General features: G+C 37.9%; 1 protein-coding gene and 1 long non-coding RNA gene across 3 annotated transcripts in view; both read right to left on the reverse strand.

The window, feature by feature from the left end:
- Window positions 1–25,376, reverse strand: part of LOC101739353 (low-density lipoprotein receptor-related protein 2) — a 215,512-nt gene that overhangs the window by 78,572 nt on the left and 111,564 nt on the right. The window lies entirely within an intron of this gene.
- Window positions 760–25,376, reverse strand: part of LOC119629134 (uncharacterized) — a 33,677-nt gene continuing 9,060 nt past the window's right edge. Inside the window, exon 3 of the long non-coding RNA XR_005245221.2 lies at window positions 760–1,771. This is a non-coding gene — a long non-coding RNA (uncharacterized LOC119629134). The remainder of the gene's footprint in view (window positions 1,772–25,376) is intronic.

Genomic DNA, 25,376 nt, shown 5'->3' on the forward strand with positions numbered 1-25,376 from the left:
TCGCCATTTTGTAGATCGTTTTGGTTATCAACAGCATCTGTAGTCGAGGCTTTACTTCATATTTCAAGACAATATCCTTTTATGACCCCATCAATAGAGTTGTCCTGTAGAAAAACCATCTTTAGAAGTACTGGTCTTCTCAAACAGGCCTAGTAAAAGTAAAGGTTTTATTTGTTTTAGTGAGCAGACGAGCTCATAGGAAACATAAGCTTAAAATCTTTGTAATGGCCGACATTTTGGATCAAATTGTAGTTCTTAATGTTTAACAAAATTTGATTAATCTATCTTTGTTTAATTAATCCACGATACGTGTTCATCTATTATTAATACTTTAAGAAAATATATTTAAGTGTGATTAGTACTTTTGATTTGTTTGTTGCAACGTTGTGTCTGAGAGTAAAATGCTTCTTTGTATTATTAGAGAAATTTACTATAGAAACTATATTCTGAAGAATATTTAGCATGAGTGAGTGAGTCATGAACACCAGACTATGAATAAGTGTTCAGCATTACAACGTTTTTAAAGGCAAAACGGAATTTTGAATAAAATCTTCAATTTCTGTTACATCGATTTGAGATTTGTTTGTTTACATTGGAAGACTTTCAGTAAGTTTTGCCGCCTTATTTTCCCACGTAATTCGCTCGCTCATTTAGGGTCTCTCGTTGTAACAATTATTATTGTGGAGAGTTCACGGCGTGGCGGCAATGAAACAGGTATATAAACTAACACAACACGTCTACCAATTTTAATCAATAAAGTTGTCGAAATAAAAGTTTATTTTCAAATCAAATCAAATCAAATTCGATTACGTGGTACGTTTGCGTAGCACGTGGAGTATCCACATGCGTGAATAGTAAATAACGGTTAGTGTGCAAAAAGTGAAAATAAATAACATGTAAATTTAAAAAAAAACCAACAGACGCAATCCTTTTCAAGACTTACAAACAAAGACCCTTCTTTAAATTTAAATTTCCAAAGAATAATGCTGGTGTAATATCTTAAATTCTGGATCATAAAACCTAGATGTAATTTAAATTTAAATTGTGTTTGGAGCTCCGAGCAACTTTAAGCAAATTTCAATGAATCAGTTCTCAAGCCGACAAGGAGCTTGATCAAATACCTGAGGTTTGAAACCTATAGTTTGATCGCCTCGGAAGCTCTCCTCTACACAATTAACGGCTTACTGCGACCAACTGATTGGACGATTAGACTAGACGACACTCCCTCTCAGATATCCAGTGCATCGGTCGAAGGTTCCATTAATCGCTACCGGCAACACTTATTTATTTTAAAAAAAGTACTGCCACATCACAATCATTTAACATTGAAAATAACTTTAATTTATGGCCTGATGCATGTCACAATAATGGCATAACATTGGCAATTCATCGGCTCGAAGATGGAATACAATAATAAACAAAAAAAGAATACCTTTTTTTTACCTAATGAAAACATACTTTGAAATTTAACAAGTAATACAGCAATCATTGTTGAAACCATAGGTTGAAACATTAATATGAATGTCTAATAAATGTCAAGTCAAAAATAAGAAATGTCAATATAATATCAAGTAACAACAAGTCAGTTATAAAACAAGAAATGATTAACGATTAAATAAAGTTAAGGTGCTTTTTTTCTTTATTTTTTTATTTTTCCTTAAATACACGCAACTTAACGTGGAACAACACATCAAGATCGGACTCACTAATCGATTTGTTTCTACCTTCTAAGCTCTTCCTACCGCTAGATCGTCTGCACGTGATGTATTACCTGCAACAAATAAATAACATGAATTATTACATAAAACATTAATGACATTCAGTTAAATTCTGGTTGTGGAGCGGAGAGAAGCGTTAACTGCCGCCGCGGGACTCGTTACGCGCCGATATAAACGCGTCATGCTTGAAATGTACGCTTTGATAAATCTGTTCAAATGACACAGGGACTAATTTGTATGATGAGTGTGGGAGGCGGGACACGTGCGCCCGGTCCAATAATAGGATTTGCATTGAAAATGCAAGACTTTTATTACATCGTCTCATACTTTTTCGTCTGTGTGTTGCATGTCGCGTGACGGTCGGCCGCGGAGTAGGAATAAAGTGAAAGACGCTCGTCAGAGCAGCCAAGGCCAATATGGCGGCGCCTATAGTTCACAGCCGCTGACCGTGTAGTCTATAGACTATTACTCATTTGTGTCAGTGCTCCACGCTATTTTGTTTGTTTTTGTCAGTGTTTAATGTAAATGTTGTTTATCAGAGTTAAATGTCTATAATGTGAAAAAAAGTTTCCCTTTTACCGTGGTTTCATAAAACCACAAAATCTTTTTTTTTATTGCTATCAAAGCATCAATCGGATCCCCTGTGCTCGTGATGACTTAGAGTTACTCATGGACATCAACAATGGAGGGGCACACAGATTGATTTTCTTTTTTGACTCATTAAATTGTGTCAAAATATTGCAAATGCGCTTAATGGAACAAATAGCACAAAGCTTCTCAAAATTCCTGCTGAGACTAAAGTAACAATTGAAATTCTAATGGCATAGGACTGTCAGTTGTTCGAACCGGTTGTTTCCAGTTAGAAGCGGCACGAACCTCACGAAATTAGTTCGAATCAGTTGTGAAATTCATGAAACATCGCAACTATTTCTCGTTACATGATACCAGGTGGTCCGAGGTAGTAAGTGATTTTTTTTTAAAGTATTTATTGTATGTAACTACTGGAAATGATTAATTGAATCTAGCTAATTGACGATTACTTAATTTTAGCAGAACAGTGATCAATAGAAAAATACAGTACGCGCAATATACAACAGCTAAAAACACATTTAAAAATGTTTGCCAGGAGAACTGATTTTGATTAATTTTCTTTTTTTACACAATGTTACCGCCTTTCTTAATTAAATTTTTATCAAGATTTGACGAGTAGTTGAGTAGACACGAGTTTTTGCGATATCCTTAATAATACATTTCTATTTGACTTCGACGAGTATTTCATTGACATTGATCATATGTATTCCTATTTTATTTTTCTGATGTCGGATATTTGTTTTATTGATGAAAAATCTAAGTCGTCAGTGGAAACTTTAAAAAACCTAATCCCGCAATGTTGATATAATGGCTCGAACTATTACAGGCGAGTACAGCATCAGTCAACATTTACATTTCGTTTGAAATTCAATTTTCACGTAAATCGTTATAAATAATTCATTAGTGCATGCAAATCCGTTTTGCGCACGTCAGCTCAATTAACTATCTCCTCTAAGTTCGGTGACGCTACAGCAGTACCCACAACACTTTGAGAGATTAGATTCGCTTGGTTTTATTAGTCCTATTGAGTAGTTCCTTGTAAATTAGTGATTGGGTTTAGTACGACATCGTACAATATTTGGGTTTAAAAATCTTGCATTAAGATCTGTATTTTTATGTTGGGATTAATCATCGTTAGCAAAAAAGCTGTGCTGATGGTACTACGCAAACAACATGCATTGGTGACTCAATTAAGACCAGGTCCAACCGGACTGAGAAGTATCAAGATCGTTAATGTTGCAGTACTCCGTGGCTACAGAAGTCTGTGGACACGAGAAAGCTGAAATGCATGATGGCTTCACGTAACAATTAAGCAAACTTCCGTCAAATCCATATACCATTGCGGTCTTCCCGGTCATCGTTCTCGTCGAACCCGTCGCATGCGACGAAGAGCTCTATGAGTAAATTAACCCACAGACACAGCCCACTGAGTTTCTCGATCCGATGGTAGAATCTGCGAAGCACGGCTCTGGCTAGGGTTTGTGTTAGCAACGTCATCAGGTTTGAGCCCCGTGAGCTCACCTACTAGTTAAGGTTACGCTGAAGTAGCCTCTCAAGGCTATCAGCTTAGGTAGGAAGAATAAAATAATAAAAAGCGGTCTTACTAAACACCAATATTAAGCATCTAGTGTCTAACTACGTATTGGTTCATCAACAATTGGAAGCAGACGAGAGAGGAATTGCAATTTCATCTGCACCTGCCCGAGCGCGGAGGCTGCGCCGCATTTGCATTTAATAAAAGTCTAGGGATGTTTTTGTCAACCTCATGGATTTTCCTGACTTGCAGATGGAATATTTTAGCCGATGTAAGTACACACGCCGCATTCGTAATGTTGGAGTAGCGAGCATCTTACTATTATTATTGTTTAATTAAACAAGTACTAAGGATCAGGTCTCTCTCTTTCTCTCTCTCTGTCTCTCTATACGCAAATGAATAAAGAACTTATATAGTCGTGAAATTTGTTTTTATTTTAATAGTCTAACCGTGCCGTCGTGGCCCGTCGTAGTCCCTTTAGCATATATTATGTAACACATGTACATAGTATACCTATATGTACATGTATGAATACGAGCTTAAAAATCTAGTCATTAAGTTTTAAAAGCAAAAAATTAATTAGCATCCTGGTAGTTTTTGTGACGCTCGAACAGCAGACACACAAAAAATTGTAAATTTGTTGTTTAAACCTATTCGAACTTTTTGGCACGTAGCTTGAGCGTGCAGAGATACTGTACATTCTACTTCAAGACCTTTCTATAAAAGTAGCAAGTCCGCACAGATGGACCTCAACAACCTAAGCATTTCTGCCGCAAAGCAATCACGTGCTCGCATTTACAGTAGAACAGTCGCACAACTGAAGCTCAGACCTCATGTCTCAAGGTGGGTAGCAGCAAGATTTACATTACGACGTCAATTTCTGTGAACACTTAAAACTAGGCGTGTCGTGAGCTCGCCTGTTTTTTAAAGCAATAAATAAAAGTTAAATGTATGCTACTTGTAGAATTCGTTTCATTACAATGAAACAATAAAAACACGCTACTCAAATTTTTAAAGGATGTTCTGATCAACAAAAAAAAGTTTATAGGAGTTTGTAGGAATCAATAATTTCAGGATTTGAAACAAAGTAATTGGCTGAGGCATCGAAACATTTTTCAATGAATTCATCACTAATTCGTCACTAAGCCCTACTCTAATAAGCATAAAATTAAGATCAAACTTTGAAAACTTAAACAGAGCCTGAGCATAGCTGTATCTAACAATAAATACAACGCTCGCTACAACAATAAACAAGACAGCTTCAAACTTTACTAAGTCATTTCTAGTTTAAACATTAATCCTATTTGTCTAAATACTCCAAACATTTAATATTAGAACTATAAATAAGACGCTCGACTTAAATGTTCAAATGAACCTAAGTGTACAAACAGAATGAATTAATTTTGAAGCAGCAGAAAGGCTGTGAGCCTAGCGTTGCCAGTATCAGTACTACAGAAACTGAAGAAATTCTCCGCTAAGCCCTCTAAAGATCGGGCGTCGTGGCCTGACCGCCAAGACGCCCGGTGTACTCGTCTCAAATGATGCGAATGTGCCGCTTTTTATATCCCGCAGACAAATTCTGATATCAATTAATATACGTTTTATACAGAAATTATAAAATATAATATAATTGATTTTTTAATTTTAATTTTGTACTTATGTGTTGAACGTAACCATTACCGTAAACAGTCGATGTCGATAACTCCTGGTCACATAGATGGTGAGATTGTTCGTCAGATAATGAGTTGTTTTACGATTACTGAGAGACCATCGTTCCAAAACCAATAAACATATAAACGACTAGCGGCTTTGCTCGGGTCTTTAGCAAAAATTTGAACGATATTCGACGTTGTTTTATTTTTAAAATAAAAGAACACTTATTGCGGCATAACTATAATAGTTAGACATATTATTACGCTGTCGCGACACTTTTTGTAAATAATAATTTGTTCTACAAAGTCGCAGTACATTATTTTATTATATTATTATATAAAGAATATTTAAGGCAATTTTTTTACACCTTGGGTTACATTATTAGAGTTTTAGTAAGGATCCCTAATTTTTTTCAAAAAAAATTATAGCCTATGTCACTCGGGAATAGTGTAGCTTCCAAACAATGAAAAAAATTTTCAAATTGGTTCAGTAGTTTCGGAGCCTATTCAATACAAACAAACAGACAAATCTTTTCTCTTTACAATATTATATAGTATAGAAAAGTCAAAATTTAACTGCTGCCCGGCTGATCAGGGTGTTTATGCAATTGACACATTCCCGGACAAAGTACGAACGGGTACAAAGGACAGGTATCCCGTACGTCAAAGCGTGGATGCCCCTTAACTGTCACATGCACACGTCGCGAGAGGGATGTATGTTGAGAATTGTTTGGGCATCTCGCAAATTGTTAATGTTACAATTTGTATGTTTGTTTGTAAATTATTTAACCGAGACGACAGTTGCAACTCACTTTGAGTTTGAATTTATTTGTAATGGCAACATCGTTCTTTTTTTAATTTATAGTGGGCAGGGTACACTTCTAAAGGCCTTTCGGTATTGAAAAATATGTCTCCAATTACTAAAGATATTACAGAGCGCATATGAACTCTCATTTAGCTTTTCTGAAACAAAGAAAATTCTACTTTTCAAACCGGAATCATTGAGAATGACTGCGTTATGACTGAAATAAATATAACGGTAATATTAGCTCGCGGATTTGTAACATTTATTGTTAATTACACAAGCGAGTGTTGGAAAGGATCCAAGGTGGGCGGCGATTCAACTACATCGCTGACAATGTCTATGTCCCGAACATTGAACCACAATAGAGTACTTGTCTATTTTGTTAAATACTTTGTCATCACAGTACGTGTTATTCCATTCGCTGCTGCACGCAATTGATTCAATCCGCTGATTGATTACAGATTCAAACACCTAAATATTTCTCCAGTTTACATGACCCAAATTTAGATTTATGTATAAAAATAATACCTACTTTTAGTGACGCAATCTATTTGTTTCATTGATTTAAAAATTCCGTCTCTCTCTCTTTCTCTCTCTCTCTCTCTCTCTCTAGAACTATCATCTGTTCTATATTATTTTTAATTTGTTTTGCTGATCGGTCTGTATTGTTGGATAAGGAAACAAAAATTTGAATCAACTACTCTATAGAGGTGATATAGTAAAAAGTGCTATTGAAGTTACAGCCTTCGTGGTATTACCAATAACTGAAAAATGCTGGATTTTAGTCGTAAGTAAACAATAGCCAAAGCCGTTTGTTTGTTTCGCGCACAATGTCTTCCCGTTACGCGTGTGCCTAACAGCTCCTTACAACGACGACTACTGAACGTAAACTTTTAGCGCTTCCTCCGGTGACCCAACACTTGCGGTTCGATCGTAAAATTTCAAAGACCTCTACAATCTACGGGAAGAATGTTTTTATAAAATATTTGCCGTGTAATGCTGTAATAGCTAGAAGCAGCTGCTGCTAGAAGGTTCGAAATTTCAAAGGAAATCTGTTTTAGATAAATAATTTGTTTGGGTACATAATGTTCACCAACGAATTCCATCCTGAAGGAGTAACAACCTATACCGAACCATAGAATTTGGTTTTCGTTTTATTGACATATTTGTTTTATTGCCCTTGTAGGCAGACGAGCATACGGCCCACCTGATGATAGGTAGTTACCGTCGCCCATGGACTTTGGCAATGCCAGGAGCAGAGCCAAGCTGCTGCCTACAAATTATTTAGCCTAGATAGCTCGAGTGTGAGCGAAGTCCGTGTTCGGTTCTCGGTCAAAGTTAGAGTCTGGGTGGACATGTTTAATTCTATATGTGTCTTTCTACATACATTAATACATACATTCCATTTATGTATTATTTAAGATAGTGCTGTAGGTTCAACGTAACGCTACGATTAAAAAGATAGGACATCAAAATTCTAATGCAATCACATATTTAGACCGTAGACTTTGCGATTACAGTAAGCTTGTCTACCGACTAAGGTTAGTTTCGACTATATTTATACTTTCTATTAATATTTATTCTACAAAAAAAGTATTATAGAACACGCATCACAATTTTGGAGCTTTACATTAGGATTTCATTCAAAAAAGCTGACCTAGTGGAATATCATCTAATACTTTTTACCTTGATTTTCCTATAAAGCGGCTTTGCCTCAGCTTCTCTTAAGCTTTCACCGAGCATAGCTTAAACGACTAAGCAAGTCAGCCTGTTATTAAAAATTCGCTGGAAAACAAAAGCTTAAAAAGGAAAGCCCATAATTTTGTGGTAAGCCCGTCGCTTGAATGGAAACACTGCGAGTAGAGGCTGCATCAGGATTAAACGGTTTTTGCACTCTTTATGAAAATTGTTCAAAGGCTTTACGCTCATAATTAAGTTAATTTTAACGGAGTTTTTTCAAGTTCTGCCTAACTTCTCGCGGAACTGCTTTAATTTCTAAATGTTCACTCGTGGCGAATCTAATGAGGCTAGAATAAAACAAAATATTCGGTGAGTAAATTCTTTTCTTCTTCTTCCCCTAAATGAGTGCAGTAGAATCGTCTCGAGCAGGAAGAGATGGCAGGTCTTGGTGAGACGCATCAAGTCTGCCCTCTCAAACACTACATGACGATCACGACCACTTTATTAAGTGACACGATTGAGAAGAAGAAATTCTTCTCATTTACCATTAAATGTATCAGTGTAAGAAATTTAGAGAGAATATTTTACATATTATTAAAACGCAACAAAAGTTGATATTACTGATACTGTTAAACTGCTGCCCATCATATAACATTACGATATTGTAATGTCAGAATCTAAATCTCAGACATTAGAAGCTAATGGTCAGTTAACAAAAGCAGTAAGCTGCGTCCGCAGTACGTCACTGGCGGTAGGACCTCTTGTACTGGTAATAGGACCTCTTGTGAGTCCGCACGGGTAGGTACCACCACCCTGCCTATTTCAGCCGTGAAGCAGTAATTCGTTTCGGTTTGAAAGGTGGGGCAGCCGTTATAACTATAATGAGACCTTAGAACTGATATCTCAAGGTGAGTGGCGCATTTACATTGTAGGTGTATACGGGCTCCAGTAACCACTTAACACCAGCTGGGCTGTGAGCTCGTCCACCCATTTAAGCAAAAAAAAAACGTTTACTTTATACACATTAATTAGTTATAAATGTCCAAATTCCTCTTAAAATACCCGGGGTTGAGTATCACTTCGGCTATGCCTCTGATGTGCCTACTCTTTCTACCGATGCCAAGCAAAAAAGAAGATTATGATATTTAATAAAATTAGAAATTATATTACAAAGTTATACAACAAAATTATTTTATAGACGAATTACGAACAACTCAGCAACAATAGTGCTATAGCAATGCACTTGTTTAGTTTGATTCCTAATTTAAGCTCCTTAACATATTGTTACGCCTTTAAGAGTAACGCCGTCTATCGCAGAATAGTCGAACGAATATCGAAGGATCTAGTAGCACCTAGAATGCTCGAGAAGTACAACGCCATCTTTTGTCAGATAGCAGAAACACAATACTATTCGCAATAATATTCTCAATAATTTTAAGGATGTGGTATAAGAGCGTTGCAGAGATGACAAGCAATCAGTCAGTAATCGGAACTACTCGAAGCGAAACAGCGAACGGATCACCTGAAGCGAAGCGGAAGAAGCGAAATGAGAATTTTAAAGTGCTTGTGAAGTGTTCTAAGTGCTAATACAGTGGTAACTTGTAATTCGGTATAATTTTTTATTTATCCCGAACCCCAGCGCGTAGCAATATTCTCGTACTGTACCCAATTATAATTCAGCTTCTTTCCATCCCTCCGTCTTATCGTAATGTACTTAGGAGGGTGTGGAGCACGAGTTTAGCCAAACTTTAAATTGGATAAAATTGGAGCGGCGTATAACTTGCGCGACGAGGTGTTCACGCGCCAAGCACCAACCGTTAGGTACTCGGCATGGATACAATCCTCACGTAACGATCCTCCGAGCTAAATGACCTTTAAAAATATGTAGTTTTCTACATAATACTGCTACTACTAAAAGGATCAAATTAGCACTGTCACTCGTTTATTTGGCAACACAAGGAAATCGATCTCTCCGATTTAATAAGATTTGAAGTGAAATCGAAGCGATTTTTGAAGTGAAACTTCCTTATCGGCGTTGGAAAAAAATTTACCGTCACATTTTTCGGTTACGCGTCACTTTTTTCCGTTACGCGCCATCTGTTTTGTATTCATGTCTATGATAATAAAATCCTTTTGTTTAAACTTTATCTAATTTAACTTTTTTGTATTCATGTCTATGATAATAAAATCCTTTTGTTTAAACTTTATCTAATTTAACTTTATTTAACCAATTTCTAGAAAGTTGCATGTAGATCATTTTTCGAAAAATAAGGCCATAAACAAGTTTCACTTCTTACGTGTGTACACTAGTACACGCACACATTTTTGTGGTATAGAAGTAGGGATCATAAAAAAGAGAAGGTTTCAAGGGACGAGGCAGATTCATGCAACGCACACACATGAACGTCAGAGCTACGTTTTGAAAAATTGCTACGGCTATCTGTTGAAATAACAACTTTTGCTTTAGACGATCAGGAGTTCTCACGGCATTCATCTCAGATGAATGCCGCCGCTCACCTTAAAACATGAAGTTGAATACTAATTAGTTTTTTATTTTATTTTCTTCTAATTAGTTGATTTAGTGTAAAATTTCAATTTGACACATACAGAATTCGCGAAAGTTCGTGAAGTAAGACAGCTCCTCCCACACGTCTCCTGTTAATTATTCGCACTCAGAAAGATATGGGCTTCTCGGATTGAAGTCTTTATAATATTAGGTAACGTATTTTAAAAAACATTAACTGTCCCCTTCACACTCATAAGCTAGACCGCGCGAGAGAGATAGATGGACAGACTTTTCATGATGCGCATACAGTGCGACGTCGCGCCGCGCGCTTATTCACAAACACTAAACAACGCAACGTGTGAAAGTGTTGAACGCGAGCTACATGGTAGGCGGAGTGGGAGTGTTAGGTTTTATTTTTGTTACGGAATTTCTTAATTCGGTCGCTGCGCTCAAAGTCCGTGATAAAAGCTATGTAATAGCTTAACATGTTTTCGTAAAACGTTTTCTGGGACCAGCTTTCCTCGGACTGCTCCAAACCGAAGAGCTATTAATTTCCGTTGCTGCTACTATGCCACTACTATGAATTCATTAGAGAGTCTCGTCACCGTCGAACGACCAATGTAGACGCAATATTCTCTAAATGCAATTCATATTCATTAAGTCGGCTTCAGTCAATATTGAGTTTTGGCACCGCTCTGTTTGTGCTGCTCGCTTTCTCGACTTGCACTCCCGTAACTTGGGCAGACAGAGTTAGATCTTACTGTTCATTGTAGGATGAATAATATGAAACCAATTCATACTCAATGACTTAAATTACGATACGAGAAGAATAAAACAAAATACATTCAAATCCGAATTTCATGAAATCTTTAATTATATAAATAAATCAATAATCACTAAACTCAGAATTGAACCCGGACTATTGTATGGTGACGAGGGCCAATATATATGAAAGAAACGAGCCTTTTGAAAGACAGAACCTGAGAACAACTAATTTAAATAACTTATTGATAGTCTGGGGTACGATCCGTGTGTGCTGGAAACTAAACGGTCATCTAGGTTCAAGAAAGTCAAATCATAAGAGTTGGTAGTTCAATAAAGTTTCTTAAAAACAAACTAAAGTCTCTAGAAGAACTTAAAGAATAACATATATCCGGTATGTTATTCTAATGTTAATAAAGTGATTATTAAAACACAATGATTTAATAATAGTTTTTGTAGAATGCATTTAGTTAACAAAATATTTTCTAGTCTGAAACAGTATAAGACTATATTTTACGGTTCAAATCGGATTAATTGTCTTGTAAATCCAGTGATTAGTTAGACTACGGACATAACGCATGTGTGTGCGATTTAGACAAAAAAGTACCTACAACAAACGGAGAGGCAATTTGTTAGGTACGCAGATTTAGCGAGCGGAGAGCCATCTCGTGTAAAGAAAAGAGTGCTAGACATTTTTCGTCATCTGTGCGAAACCGCTGTCTTGTTTGAATATGAATTTATGAGGCTGCTATTTGAAATCCGTTTCAACGCAGGTACTGTGAACGTATTGAGATTGTTGTTTTTCTAGCGCCTGAATTAAAACACCGAGCAACAGAGCACGGTGGTAACATCAGGCACAATATATATATTTTACTGGTGGTAGGACCTCTTTTGAGTCCGCACGGGTAGGTACCACCACCCTGCCTATTTCTGCCGTGAAGCAGTAATGCGTTTTGGTTTGGAGGGTGGGGCAGCCGTAGTAACTATACTTGAGACCTTGCAACTTATATCTCAAGGTGGGTGGCGCATTTAAGTTATAGATGTCTATGGGCTCCAGTAACCACTTAACACCAGGTGGGCTGTGAGCTCGTCCATCCATCTAAGCAATAAAAAAAAGATATAGTTCCAAATGAAGGTAGCTTACTAGTCTTTGATTGATCGTAACAATGACGGATTCATTGCTAGCCGTTAATTTGAATAATCTCTGGGCCTTTAGTAATGGTCACATGAGTTTAAGAAGTCACTAACAATGCATTATCAAAAGGTTATTAACCCCCCAATAAACATAGCAATTAATGTTAAGAACCTCGCTGTAAGGATGTCATGAGGTTTAAATCTTAATTATGTTGCAATAATAGTCGTAATTTTAACCTGGAGGCGGTTACTTCCCGACAGATCTGACGTAGACGATGGAGTCTACGGAACTAAGGCAAATTAAAACAATTTCTAGTCAATTATCTAGGTGTTTTAGATAAAACAGCTTGCTCAGCTAAAGTAATATTTCGCTTCAGTCACGTCGATGTATATTGAACAATGTGGGTTGACAGAAGTATTATTTTGTGTGATAGGCCTGCAGTTGTCAGCGCCGTAATCGAGATTGCAATATAACGGATCGTAAACTGAAACTCCACTGCCTTTTCAAGGCACTCGGAGCGCTAGGGCTAGCAAAACAATTTGAAAATATTTCTCATATCGACATCACACATATAACCGCATTTTTGTTTTTGGCGATGGAGACAAACGACCTGAATATGCTATCTTCGTATTCAAATTAAATCACATTGGTTTTGCGACGAAAATTTAAAATGGTAAAAATCACGACCGGATTACTAGAGGTAGTTAGTATAGGCAGGCTTTCACCAGCACAGGACGCCCAACGACGTATGCTAAGCCGACGTTAGTCTAATTCTTTGTCTCCACCTTATCCCACTAGGTGGGCACAGTGAATTTTTCTATTCCATTCTCTTCTTTAGCCGTCACTGCAACACTCACTCCTCTCTCTCTCTCATATCGTCATTCACACACTCTATCCATGTTTTCTTCGGTCTACCTCTTCCCCTCTACCTTGCACTACCATTTTTATATTTTTATCACATGTCCATATCACGTTAACTGTCCGCTCCTTAATTTAAGCTGACGTTAGTGGACATCAGAAATGTGTTATAACGAATTGTGGTGATAACAGAAAATAGCAACTTTAAAAACATCTGAATCAGTTCTATTAAAAGTAATTTACAAGAATGAGGTTTTTTATACATCATAAATATTTAAAACATACCTGATGATGAGAAGTCAGCATCGTTCAAGGATGTCAGTAATGTTAGTAGATCGTGTCTCTTGTAAAGCCAACATGGGTTCGATGGGTGAAATAACACTATCCGTGACCCAAAGGACGAAAGTCCTCCGGTCGAGGAAGGCTCTTAAAGCCTTAAATCATAATTAATTGTAAACAGAATATGATATCAGAAATTTAAAGCTCTAACAAAAACATAAAACCAATATAAATGGTTACACCCCTAGAAGCGAAACCTCGATTCAACCTCCGAGAGGTCATTGACGCGAGTTAAATCTAATTGTTTTACGGGTCTCCGGGAAAACGATTCTAACCTCATCCTTGTTTTAACTTAACTTTCGTACCGAGAAAGCTTTGCTTAAGCTTATCTACAACTGTAAACTCTAACAAAAGTGTGTCTGTAGACTGAAAATATTCCCTATTAAACTTCCTATTACTATTTATAAGTGTTCCTAACTCCTAATTATCAATGATTAAGTAGTTTTATTTAGGCTTAAAATGAGATGTACAAAATTGTAACACAAATTATTATGTCTTTAATAACTGAATACATGTCTGTCTTTTAAAAATATTGTACAATTCGCGAGAAAAGTATATAGCAAAATAAACAGTAAGCAACAAGTGAAATACATTTGTCAGTGGAGAGTAAGGTGTTGTTGTCGGCAAAGTTTATAACTGTCGTCCGTTTTGGTGCGGGGGGCGGCGGCACGGGTGGACGGACTCAAATATTAATTATGAGGGTCATGCGACTACTTCACCGAACACCGCTGAAATTCATAAATATTTGTAATCACTGAAGACATCCGTATTGTAGAAGCAGGAAGGTGGTCCCTACTCCTAACTCTACTACTCCTTTCTGCTTATTTCTCTCGCGAAACAGTAATGCATTCTGTTTGAAATAGACTTTAAGTAAGCAGCTCATGTACTATCTCGGTCTCGCACCATTTCAATAATAAGGGCACGACCACAATCCCGCGTTATTAAATGGAATGACCCCCATGAGACTTGCCAGGTCTGACCCTGTTTCCAATTCAGCAGTGTAATAATACACCCACTACCCGACGACGTGAAATTGTAACTTCATACAAAACTGTTACTGTGTATTTGTGTTAGGTTTTCTATTTATTTTTTCATCTAGTTTCATTATTTAAGTTTCTGTAGTGACCTGAAGTTATAGTTTTATATGTTTAGGGTTTGTTCAAAGGGCTTAGGTTGCAAGGTGTATGTTCACTTATACCAACATTATCACTTCAGTTATAGAACGTTCCTGCACAGACTAGTTATAAGCCTAAAATAGCGAGTTATTTATTAGTCTGGATGCGGAAACCCGGTGTCTAAGAACGGTGTCTAAGAAAAAAGGTCGTATGATTAAATCAATTCCATACGTCTTTAGGGCCTTTAACACAGTGCTTAATAAATAGTAAGAGGACCACGTCTCACCTAAATACCGTTCGTGTAACGGAGCAGAAATAAAAGTTTTTTTTTTTAATTTCTTGCACTAAGCTTATTTAAAAATCCATGTGTAATAGACGGTAAACAATCACCTCGGAGTTTTGACAACAAAATAAGCCTCCTCGCTGGAGTCATGGTCCAGACGGCTGGCTGATCCTTCGGCCGGTCGTAGGACCGTCGAGGCGATTCGCCCAGTCCTTGTGGAATGGGTGAATCGTGACAGAGGACGCCTCACTTTCCGGCTCACGCAGGTGCTCACTGGGCATGGTTGCTTCGGTGAGTTCCTGCACCGGATCGGAGCCGAGCCGACGGCAGAGTGCCACCATTGTGGTTGCGACTTGGACACGGCGGAGCACACGCTCGTTGCCTGCCCCGCATGGGAGGGGTGGCGCCGTGTCCTCGTCGCAAAAATAGGAAACGACTTGTCGTTGCCGAGTGTTGTGGCATCGATGCTCGGCGACGACGAGTCGTGGAAGGCGATGCTCGACTTCTGCGAGTGCACCATCTCGCAGAAGGAGGCGGCGGGGCGCGTGAGAGACGCACAATCCCGCCGCCATCGAGCGGGGGCCAGAGAGGCGGATATCGCCCAAGCCCTGGCCCTCTAAATGTTTCGGGTCCCCCTCACATGTCGATCTGGGGACCGGCGAGGGGGGCCTAAGAAGACGACGTGCAAGCTGCTCTGCACGCGTTTCACGCAAGAGCATCCGGGTGATGGAAGGCCGGCTATCCTCGACTCACGCTGGTTCTGGTCCAGCGGGGTATTCCGTAGGATAGCTCACTCTAACCGGCGCCATCTAGGCGGGCTTCGGATAGCCTGCCGACCGAGAGTGCTGGTGGTCGTGACGCCGACGACCACCGGTCCGGCGTCCCGAGGGGGAGGGTGATGGGAGAGATGTGCTCCGCACTAAACGCTTCACTTTCCCCCCTCTGCCTCTTCATGAGTTCTGTCTCATGCGAGGTTTGGACGTTGGTTGTTGAGCGACAGGAGGTTTTAGTCAGTTCGACTCTTCTGACATGCCCCGCCCTCCATCCCCAGTGGAGGGCGGAAGTCCGGCGATTTCCTCCAGACCAAAAAAAAAAAAGTTTTTTTTTTTACGACCCTAAGGTCACTTTGTCAGAATGTATTTGTTTTGTAGCACAACCTACTGCCACTTAGCAACGTAATGCTACTTACAACAATATAATGCCATTTCTACAAGTATTTCAGTGGATTATAACGTTGAATTTAATTAACAATGGTATAGTTTATCAGTTAAATTCTCTCTCCCTGTAAATTAACGCCAGTTGGGGTAGAGGGGAAGGCTCGGGTAGCTGCATTGTGTAAATCAAGTGAGTGTAATGACTCCGTTTTAGGGATGCCTCTTGAGCCTACTGAGCTTATCGCCGAATCTTTTCAATGGGTCGCGATTCCGATTCGGTGGTAGATTTTGCGAAGCGCTGCTTTTGCTAGGGCCAGTATTCAAAATTATCTCAGGTTGAGCACGTGAGCCCACCTACCCATACAGGCGTAGCTGGTATAGCATCTTAGGCTACCAACGAATAGGTAGGGGGATAAAAACTTGCCTCTACTGTTTGTTGCGGATGGACAAAGAAAGTCACGAGCTATTTTATGTCAGATTATTGAATCTGTACTAATATATAAATCTACAGTGGTTTTTACGGCTGTTCCGTTATAACTACTGAACCATGTATCCGATTGACTTGAAACTTGGTATCCATGTATAAAATACATGTATTTAATGGATAAGCTAATATTTATGTTATGAGTGTTGGACTCCCTACACCAGTTGCGGAGGCGTTAATGATGAGAATCTTTGTAGTGGTGAGAAATAATATTGTTAATCTTAAATGCCCAACGAAGCGGACGGGTACAGCTAGTCTCAGATATAGCTCTGCTCGATTACTGCGCTTCGTCTGCAGTCATACATACGGTCGAAGACGTATTTATATCTATTACATTCAACGATCGCATGTCCCCCAAGCCTCCACAAATTTCACTCTTGTCAAATAATTTTAGACAATATAGAATAGGATTTTGCAGGTCATCTTTTCATCCAGCTAAGTAGTTTGTAAACGGGTTTTATTATTCCCATTTCATAATAATACTTATCTACTTTCAGACTGATTTGAGGAATCAAACATCAGCTAAACAATTCTACTTACCTATCCTGATAAATAAAAAATAATAATATACATATTACGAAAACCAATGACCAAACTATCCAAACTCCCAATAACGACAATAGAATCTTTTTTTCTTTTTGATTGGACGTTTCTTATGATCACATTAGTTGTATCGAGTGTTAACCCTACGATGTGAGGGGATGACGCGCCTCCGGAAATGAGCCAGGACCGCGCGGACGTCATTTCCGGTCCAGCGACGCACGATTATCTGGCACCGATAAGCGATAATTACGTTTTAATGGGTTCACAAGTAAACATCGGGTCGGATCGGGTTCAGTGGCAAGCTTTGGGGGAGGCCTATGTCCAGCAGTGGACTGCCGCAGGCTGATGATGATGATGAAGTAAACATGGCACTTAGACTAGAACTTAGACTAGCCGAAATACTCCACAGCTAGTCATCCAAGTGGCAAGATATAACCGTCATCACGTAGACTATACATTAGACACTGTATAGCCATCATACTAAGACTACATAAATAATAAAAATCTTACGTTACGGACGTTTTTTCCCAGTTACAGTACCCCTCCGGATCGTCCCATAAGGAACTTCGTTTCAAAAACTTAGCCTCTGGAGCCAGATATTAAATATTGATAGTTGTTCGCTCGATACCCTGCTCAAAACATTAGCACATCTCAAAAAAAACGGACGTGCAAATGTGAATGTTAACGCTCCCCCGAGACGCGTAAATAATTCGCGAAATAAGATTCCTCGGATGATTGATTGAACGTTCCGCGCAAGCAATGCGGTAAACTCGATTCGAAATGAACGTATTAGCATGTCGTTTCACGGATAATTTCTCGTCTGCTATGAAAGCTGAATGTGCTTAGGGGAGTTCATACTTACAGCACGTCTACATATAAATAAGGCCAGTAGGATAAGCGAATTGGGCTCTAACTCAAAAAGAGCCTCTCCATACAACTAAGGCTCATTGTTAGGTGAGACCTCTGTGATAATATCAAAAAAAACATTAGCATATACCCATATCGACGTAAAATAGAACTCACTTTCAAACATATTCATCTCTCAATTCTCAATTGCGTTGGATATTGTATAGATACTTAAATTCAATTTGGTCTACGAGATAATATTTTAGGCAGCATCAGCGAAGACGGATAGATAGCGCTGACCCGTCTTGGCACAACACGTTCTATCACCAGTAGCTGACATGTGATCTGTGTGCAGACTTCAGTTTCTACTACATAGAGTGGTCATTAAACCACTTGACTGTATAAAGCAAGAAATAAATTAAAAATCCTTCTTCTGTATCAAGCGCAATGATATCGGAAACAAGTCTTAAGCTATGTTTAAGAAAATGAACGCAAATATTAGTAATTAGACGGCGATTAACCAACAATAATCTTGCGTCACGTTGTCACGTTGAGACAACAGCCGCGCGAGTCACGCCGACCGTCACAGTTTAACCTTCACGACGACTGACTTGAGTTTTAATTAGGGATGGATCAGCTTAAATAGGATCCGGAAATAATTATCCATTTTGGAATTAATCTCTTGGCTTAGCGGTAATATCGTGCGGGTGCACCGGGCCACATATCGCGCAGACCACGATGAGTCCAACACCTGCGCATATTGCTACAACGGACACATGATCAGGAAGTGGAAGAAGTAATTCGAGACTGAGTCATATTCTGTATTCTAGATACACGGTTTATTTTAATCACTTGTGAAAACAAAGATAGGCTATAGAAGAGGTGATTCTTGACAGGATAACGAAAGTAGATTTTTGCTAACAACTTTAACATAACAATATATTTTACACTTTTTAAAATAGCAAAGTTATAAGTCAGGAGTCGTGCTCTATACGAGACTTGTTGACCAGTGGTGATGAATTTTTACGTTGTGCAATATTGCCCAGAGTCCTAGAGGTTACTGGGACACTTAGAACATGCTTCGTCTTGCGTCGATAATCCTCAACACAGAGGGTCATGGGCTCCTCTAATAAATTTCTCCTGGATTATCCTACGCCACTCCTGCCTATTCTCGCCCGTGGGGATAGCAACGTGGACAGAAGATAATGACAAAATGACGCGTACCTAGTTTCAAACGAATGTAAGTAATGGCTTACCGCTGTCCACGCCAACGAGCCACGGGCAATAGACCACTCTTTGTCGTCCGAGACAACCAACCTTATGCTTCTGTTTCCGTGAAAATTATTATGAAAACAGGAAATGAGAATCGCGTGCCGGATGTTATTAATATTGATAATTTTTCATAACACCGGACACGTTTCCTTCTCAATAGCCGTAATAGTGTTTCTGATATAAATACTGCGAGTACAAATATAATTAAACGGCGCATTTTAATAGATTATCGACTGTGAGCATCCCTGAACATATTATTATTATGTAGACAATTTCACCCTCCTTCCCCGATATTAACGGGTAACTGCCGCCCATACACATACCACTATCCACATTAAGTCACAAGTTTAGTGTCAATCCCAGCGTGTAAAGGTTGTACAACAACCAACTATACGCAATATGGTAATGCCTACTCGCGCTAATTTACAATACTTTCAATACCACTAGTAATTGCGCAAACTATTTCACTTTGTTGGTTTTCATGTATTTCACGATGTGAGTGAACACGTGTTTCGTTTGTATTCCTTAAAAATGTATTATTTATTTAATTACAAGCGAGATTTATATAATACGTGAAATCGGTGAAATCCGACCCTTGTGCAAAAATTCGGTATCAGTAAGGTACCCAAGTCAGAAGAACTCTACCTAACTGTCCACCAGACGGCCGTAATAACTTTTGTCTATCGACACGACAAAACCTCAGTAATTAGCGCTAATTAACACATAATTATAAAGGAAAATGACACACGTATGAAAAGAATGCTCATTACATATTCAGTGATGCGCCGTTCTAATGTGACAACACAAAAGAATCCAGTATACTCTGATGTCTGCACCGTCACAATATCTATAGCTTTGCATAGTAATGCGAATGGAAATGGACGTTGAAATATTGACGAGCGCAGCGGCTGATCTTTCGTGAACAATTTATAATAAATAATAGTATAAAAAAACAAAAAAAATACGCTTTTATAGAAAAGCCAACTAAAAAATAGAAAAGAAATTTTAAGGATATTAACAAAATAACCCTTCTACTCATATCTGCTTATAAAATATTTATAACTACTAATACCATGCAGCTCACGCTTTTTTTGACAATAAAATCATTTTTTCTTACACTATTTTTAATTCAACTTTATTAATTTTTTTTTGTTTTTTAAACTATTATTTATTTTTAATTTTTTAGTTGAATTTCAATTCTTTCAGTATTTTTTTTTAAATATTGAATTGTCATCGGTCCTTAATAAGTATGCCAAATTTCGAGTCAATCCGACGTTTTGAAGGGGTCAAAATCATGTTCAAAGATTCCGTTATATACTATAATAACATACTAACATACATACCTCTGATAAAAGCGTATTAAAAAAATGTGCTTCTGAATTCGTCATCGCATTTTAAAGGACAATCCTTCACCTACGGACCGTCCGAGCGAGGACCTCTTATCAAATTTTGCAGTTTATAGCCTTAGGGTATTCAGGAAGTTTTCTATTTATGTATTTAAACACAGCTTTGCTTTTTGTTAGAGATTACAAGACTAAAATACTAACATACGCTGCAAACAGCCACATGAATACCGTCACCCTTCTTGAGACTTTAAGTTCAATTTATAATTGCCACGCGTGAATATATGTTAAGTATGTATTTCATTAGAAAACATAACACCTGTCTACGAAATTATAAAACCGGCAGAGTCGCATCGCTGGATACAAGTACACCTGCCCTCTTATTCTTTTGGCCATGACGACTTAATCAGGTGAATCGTGAATTGATCTATGCAAATGTTGATTTTGTACACGATTATCGCTTGAATTTCAGAACCCGGTGGTTTATGGTGTAACCGCTTCCGAAATCCACCAAAATTCTTACTCATCTTCTGGTTGTTCTAAGCATACGTCCTTTGAACTGTTCCGATGATTTTAAAACTCCGAAAACGTCTCAAGTTCTCGTTCGCGTCATAACTCACCCGTCAACTGACAGCGATTTAATTTTCCGCTCGTTTCTCCCCACCGCGTCCCCTGTCTGATAACAAGGAACGAATATTAAAAGCTATACGCCAAGAAGCTTTCGCGACGAGCAATTTTGAAAATTGCCGCTTAACCGAATATCTTGTGACATCAAATTCATACTCCGCTAATGGTTATTGAAGTTGTAAAGAGTTGTCGAGAATTGGTTTAGAGATTAAGTGATTATTGAGAGTGCACTATATATTGATGAGATGAATTATCTCGCATGAGGAACTTTCAAATGATTGTATTGCAGCGACTGAAACTAAAAGAGCTAGCAAAGAAATCCTGACATGGCAAATCCCCCAAAACAAACTAAATTCAGTGGGGTCGTTTTTCAGGTAATCAACATCCCTTGGAAATCGATGATTATTCTTAAAATTGAAAACTAGTACTGCAACTTTTTAGAGTTCAATATTTTAGTAATGTTGTAATGTGTAATGTGAGTGAAGAAGCAGACAAATTAAAAACAGATTTACAGAGAACATCGGAGATTTTTTGGATCAAACACACCGAAATACTCTATGATATAAGTATATCTATATATGTAGATATATACAAACACACTGCTGTTATTACAGAACGTATACCTGAGATTATCCGATATCTTGAATAGGTACGTATTACAATATTCACCGTAGACAAAATGCACCACGTGCAATGTTTACGGGTTAATATAATCTATAAATCGAGCGCACATGCAATCGATGTAGTCTTTGTTATTATATAATATAGACGCCGAAGCTTGAATACGAATTGCTAAGTTCAAGTTTATTGACCGATGTATTTTGGGTAATGAGATTACTTTTACCAACTATTTCCCGTGCTATTGCGCATTGGTGTTTGGGAGGAATATTTACTATATTTTACACCACCAATGCCTACAGTACGGATCGCAGACATGGGGCCTTCTGCATTTGGATATCACGGAGTTCTTCTCTCTGTCTCTCTCTCTCTCTCTCTCTCTCTTTTCTCTCACTTCTCTTCTCATTTCTTCTACGCATGGTGTATCAATGTATCAAGAGTAAGACACCCGTTACTCTGATGGAAATCATTGGGGTTTCAGCCTCCTATTTATTTAATAGGGTGAACGAACTCACTGGCCAATGTTAGGTGTTTATCGGAGCAATTAGCCATCACAACACAGTGAATGTCACTACCTCAATTAGGTATACGTGTTATAACTGATCTGCCGTTCAAACCGGACGCGAGATCGCAGCGCGAATGGTCAGGGTGGCAGTACCTACTCATGCAAGCTTACAATACGCCCCCAACAATAACAATAAATCCTATTGTCCAGTATTTATGTTGTGAAACTTACGGGCTACAGTGACTACAAATAAATATAAGCCAAAAAAAAGATTTATATTATATCACCGAGTTGGTCTCTCCTCAGGGCACGCTACCATTACGACATCGCAATCTACTTAACAATACCATCATTTTATTGTTCATTCTCACGTTTAGATAATTCTAAAAGGAAGTTTTCGTTAGCACTCACCGTTCAGCCAATCTCAGCTGACCGTGACTCGTTTTCTCATAGATCTAAAAATATTGTACTTCAAATGGCTGGTACAGGCAGGTTACGTAAAATCTAGGTTGCAGGTTATCAGTATGCGCTGCAGCAGTCGACTGTGTCGCATCTGCGCTGCACTAAGCTTTTGTCGTTTCTTTCTTGTTCCAATAAAGAAACACGGCCAGATGATCGTACATCATACTACCGGAATAAAACTGATCAGCACACACGTCACGTCAAAATTAAACCTGCAAAATCAAATTATAATTTGCGTAATTATTGGTGGTAGGACGTCTTGTGAGTCCGCGCGGGTAGGTACCACCACCCTGCCTATTTCTGCCGTGAAGCAGTAATGCGTTTTGGTTTGAAGTGTGAGGCAGCCGTTGTAACTATACTGAGATCTTAGAACTTATATCTCAAGGTGGGTGGCGCATTTACGTTGTAGATGTCTAGGGGCTCCAGTAACCACTTAACACCAAGTGGTCTGTGAGCTCGTCCACCTATCTAAGTAATACATATGTTTTCTCATCAATTAATAGTATCGTCATCTAATTGCCCTTATTTATTGAATACATCCCTCTCGAATTTCTATTTTGAAAACATTGCTTAGTAATATTATTATCTAAAGCTTGCAGGATTTAAAAACCACTCCACGCTCATTTCTTCCACGAAATAACCAAGTGCTCACGGTAGGCAGTGGCTTGGCTCTGCTCCTGGCATTGTTGAAATCCGTGGGCGACGGTAACCAATCACCATTAGGTGGGCCGTATGCACGTCTGCCTACAAAAGCAATAAAAAAAAATTAAAGGGGTTATGGAATAGGGTAAAAGTACACCCACTTTTAATATGAACTAGCTATCTACTTATTATGTGTATCCTTGGCTGTAGTAACGGTGATGATCTCTAGCCGTCAAAACATTTGAACGATAATTTTTATTCAAACTGGTACATATATCTTAGAGAATCTTATAAACATCTTATATCAATAATCTTATATAAACAATCAAAAATTTGGAAGTTTTCTTCAAACGCTCTCCAACTTGATTAGGTCTTCGAACCAAAAAATTTCCTTTGTCTTATACTTATTCAAAGAGACGAGATTTAATTATATATTCTGTTTGAATGTTTTGTAAAAATCCTTTCCTCTGTTAATGTTTTATTCGTGACGCAACTAACTAATGCAACGTTTTTACTGCCTCAAAATCACGAGAAATTTGTATTACATGTATTTATTTTGAAACACAGCTTAATAAGATCGGTGGATCAGTACTCTTTGTTGATCGAGTCAAAAATAAATAATAGCTTAAAAAAAAAACAAAAAAAATAGGATGCTTTTCAGGATATAATGAAAATAACCCTTCCACTGATATCTGTTCATAAAATATTTAAAGCTGCTATACCATGCATCCACGCTTTTTTTACAATAAAATCATTTTTTCTTACACTATTTTTAAATCAAATTTATTAAAATTTATTTTCTATTTTTTGGTTGGATTTTCTATAAAAGCGTATTGTTTTAGTTTTTAAACTATTATTTATATTTCATTTTTAGTTGAATTTCAATTTTTTCAATATTTTTTTTAATATTGAATCGGTCGTTAATAAGTATACCAAATTTCGAGTTAATCCGAAGTTTTGAAGGGGGTCAAAATCATGTTCAAAGATTCCGTTACATACTAACATACATACGTCTGAAGCTAATAAAAGCATATTAACCACACGACTACGTCCTGTAGAAGGAGTCCAACCGTAGATAAAAATTTCAACGCACAAATATCGAGTCTTGGATTCATAAGTTATAATATGATACTCTCAGATATTGTACTCCTATAGACCGCGAGTGTCAATAGAGCGGACCGGACGGTCACTATCACTTCCGTTCAGCTGCAATAAAACCTTTGTCAGTAATATCATTGATACAGCGTACATCTTTTGTTTCGATTGTAATGTACTCAGAGTAATCCAAAGCTGCTTACTACTAAAACCAACCCACGCATCGCGGTGACAGGATTTATTTTAAGCCCTTATGCCTCAGTCCCATCCATTTTCTCCGTAAAGTATATCAGTTGAGTGTAAAGGATAGGACTGTTATGTTATCTATGTGCCCCAATAAGATTGACACAAGACGCGCTAGCTGTAACTTCAATTAAACCAATAAGTAATGAAATCGATGTTTGGCTTACAAACAATATGATTAGAGGCTTGTAAACCTATCTTAGAACGTATGAGAGAGATAAAGAGTTTAGTTAAATCTTTTGTGGTAAAAATAATATTATACATCAAATAATCTGTGGGTGTAACTAAGAACTCTGTAGGCTTCTTTAACGCCAATTCGAAACTCATGTAAGTGATATTCGGAGATGTGGAATAGAGATTGGAAGACGACACAAACATTCCCAAGTGACCAGTCCTCCAAGCAATCAAACAAGGTAAAACTCGCAGTATTTTCCTTTCGACAAAATTTGACATTCATTTTTATAAATAATTGCAATATTGCAATCTTATTGACAACCCTAACGATAAAATAAACAAATAATATCGTCGTGGCCTAAATAAAATCCTCGTATTCCTTGAATGAAA

The sequence above is a fragment of the Bombyx mori genome, chromosome 11 (assembly GCF_030269925.1).
Source record: "Bombyx mori chromosome 11, ASM3026992v2".
NCBI classification, from domain to species: Eukaryota; Metazoa; Arthropoda; class Insecta; order Lepidoptera; family Bombycidae; genus Bombyx; species Bombyx mori.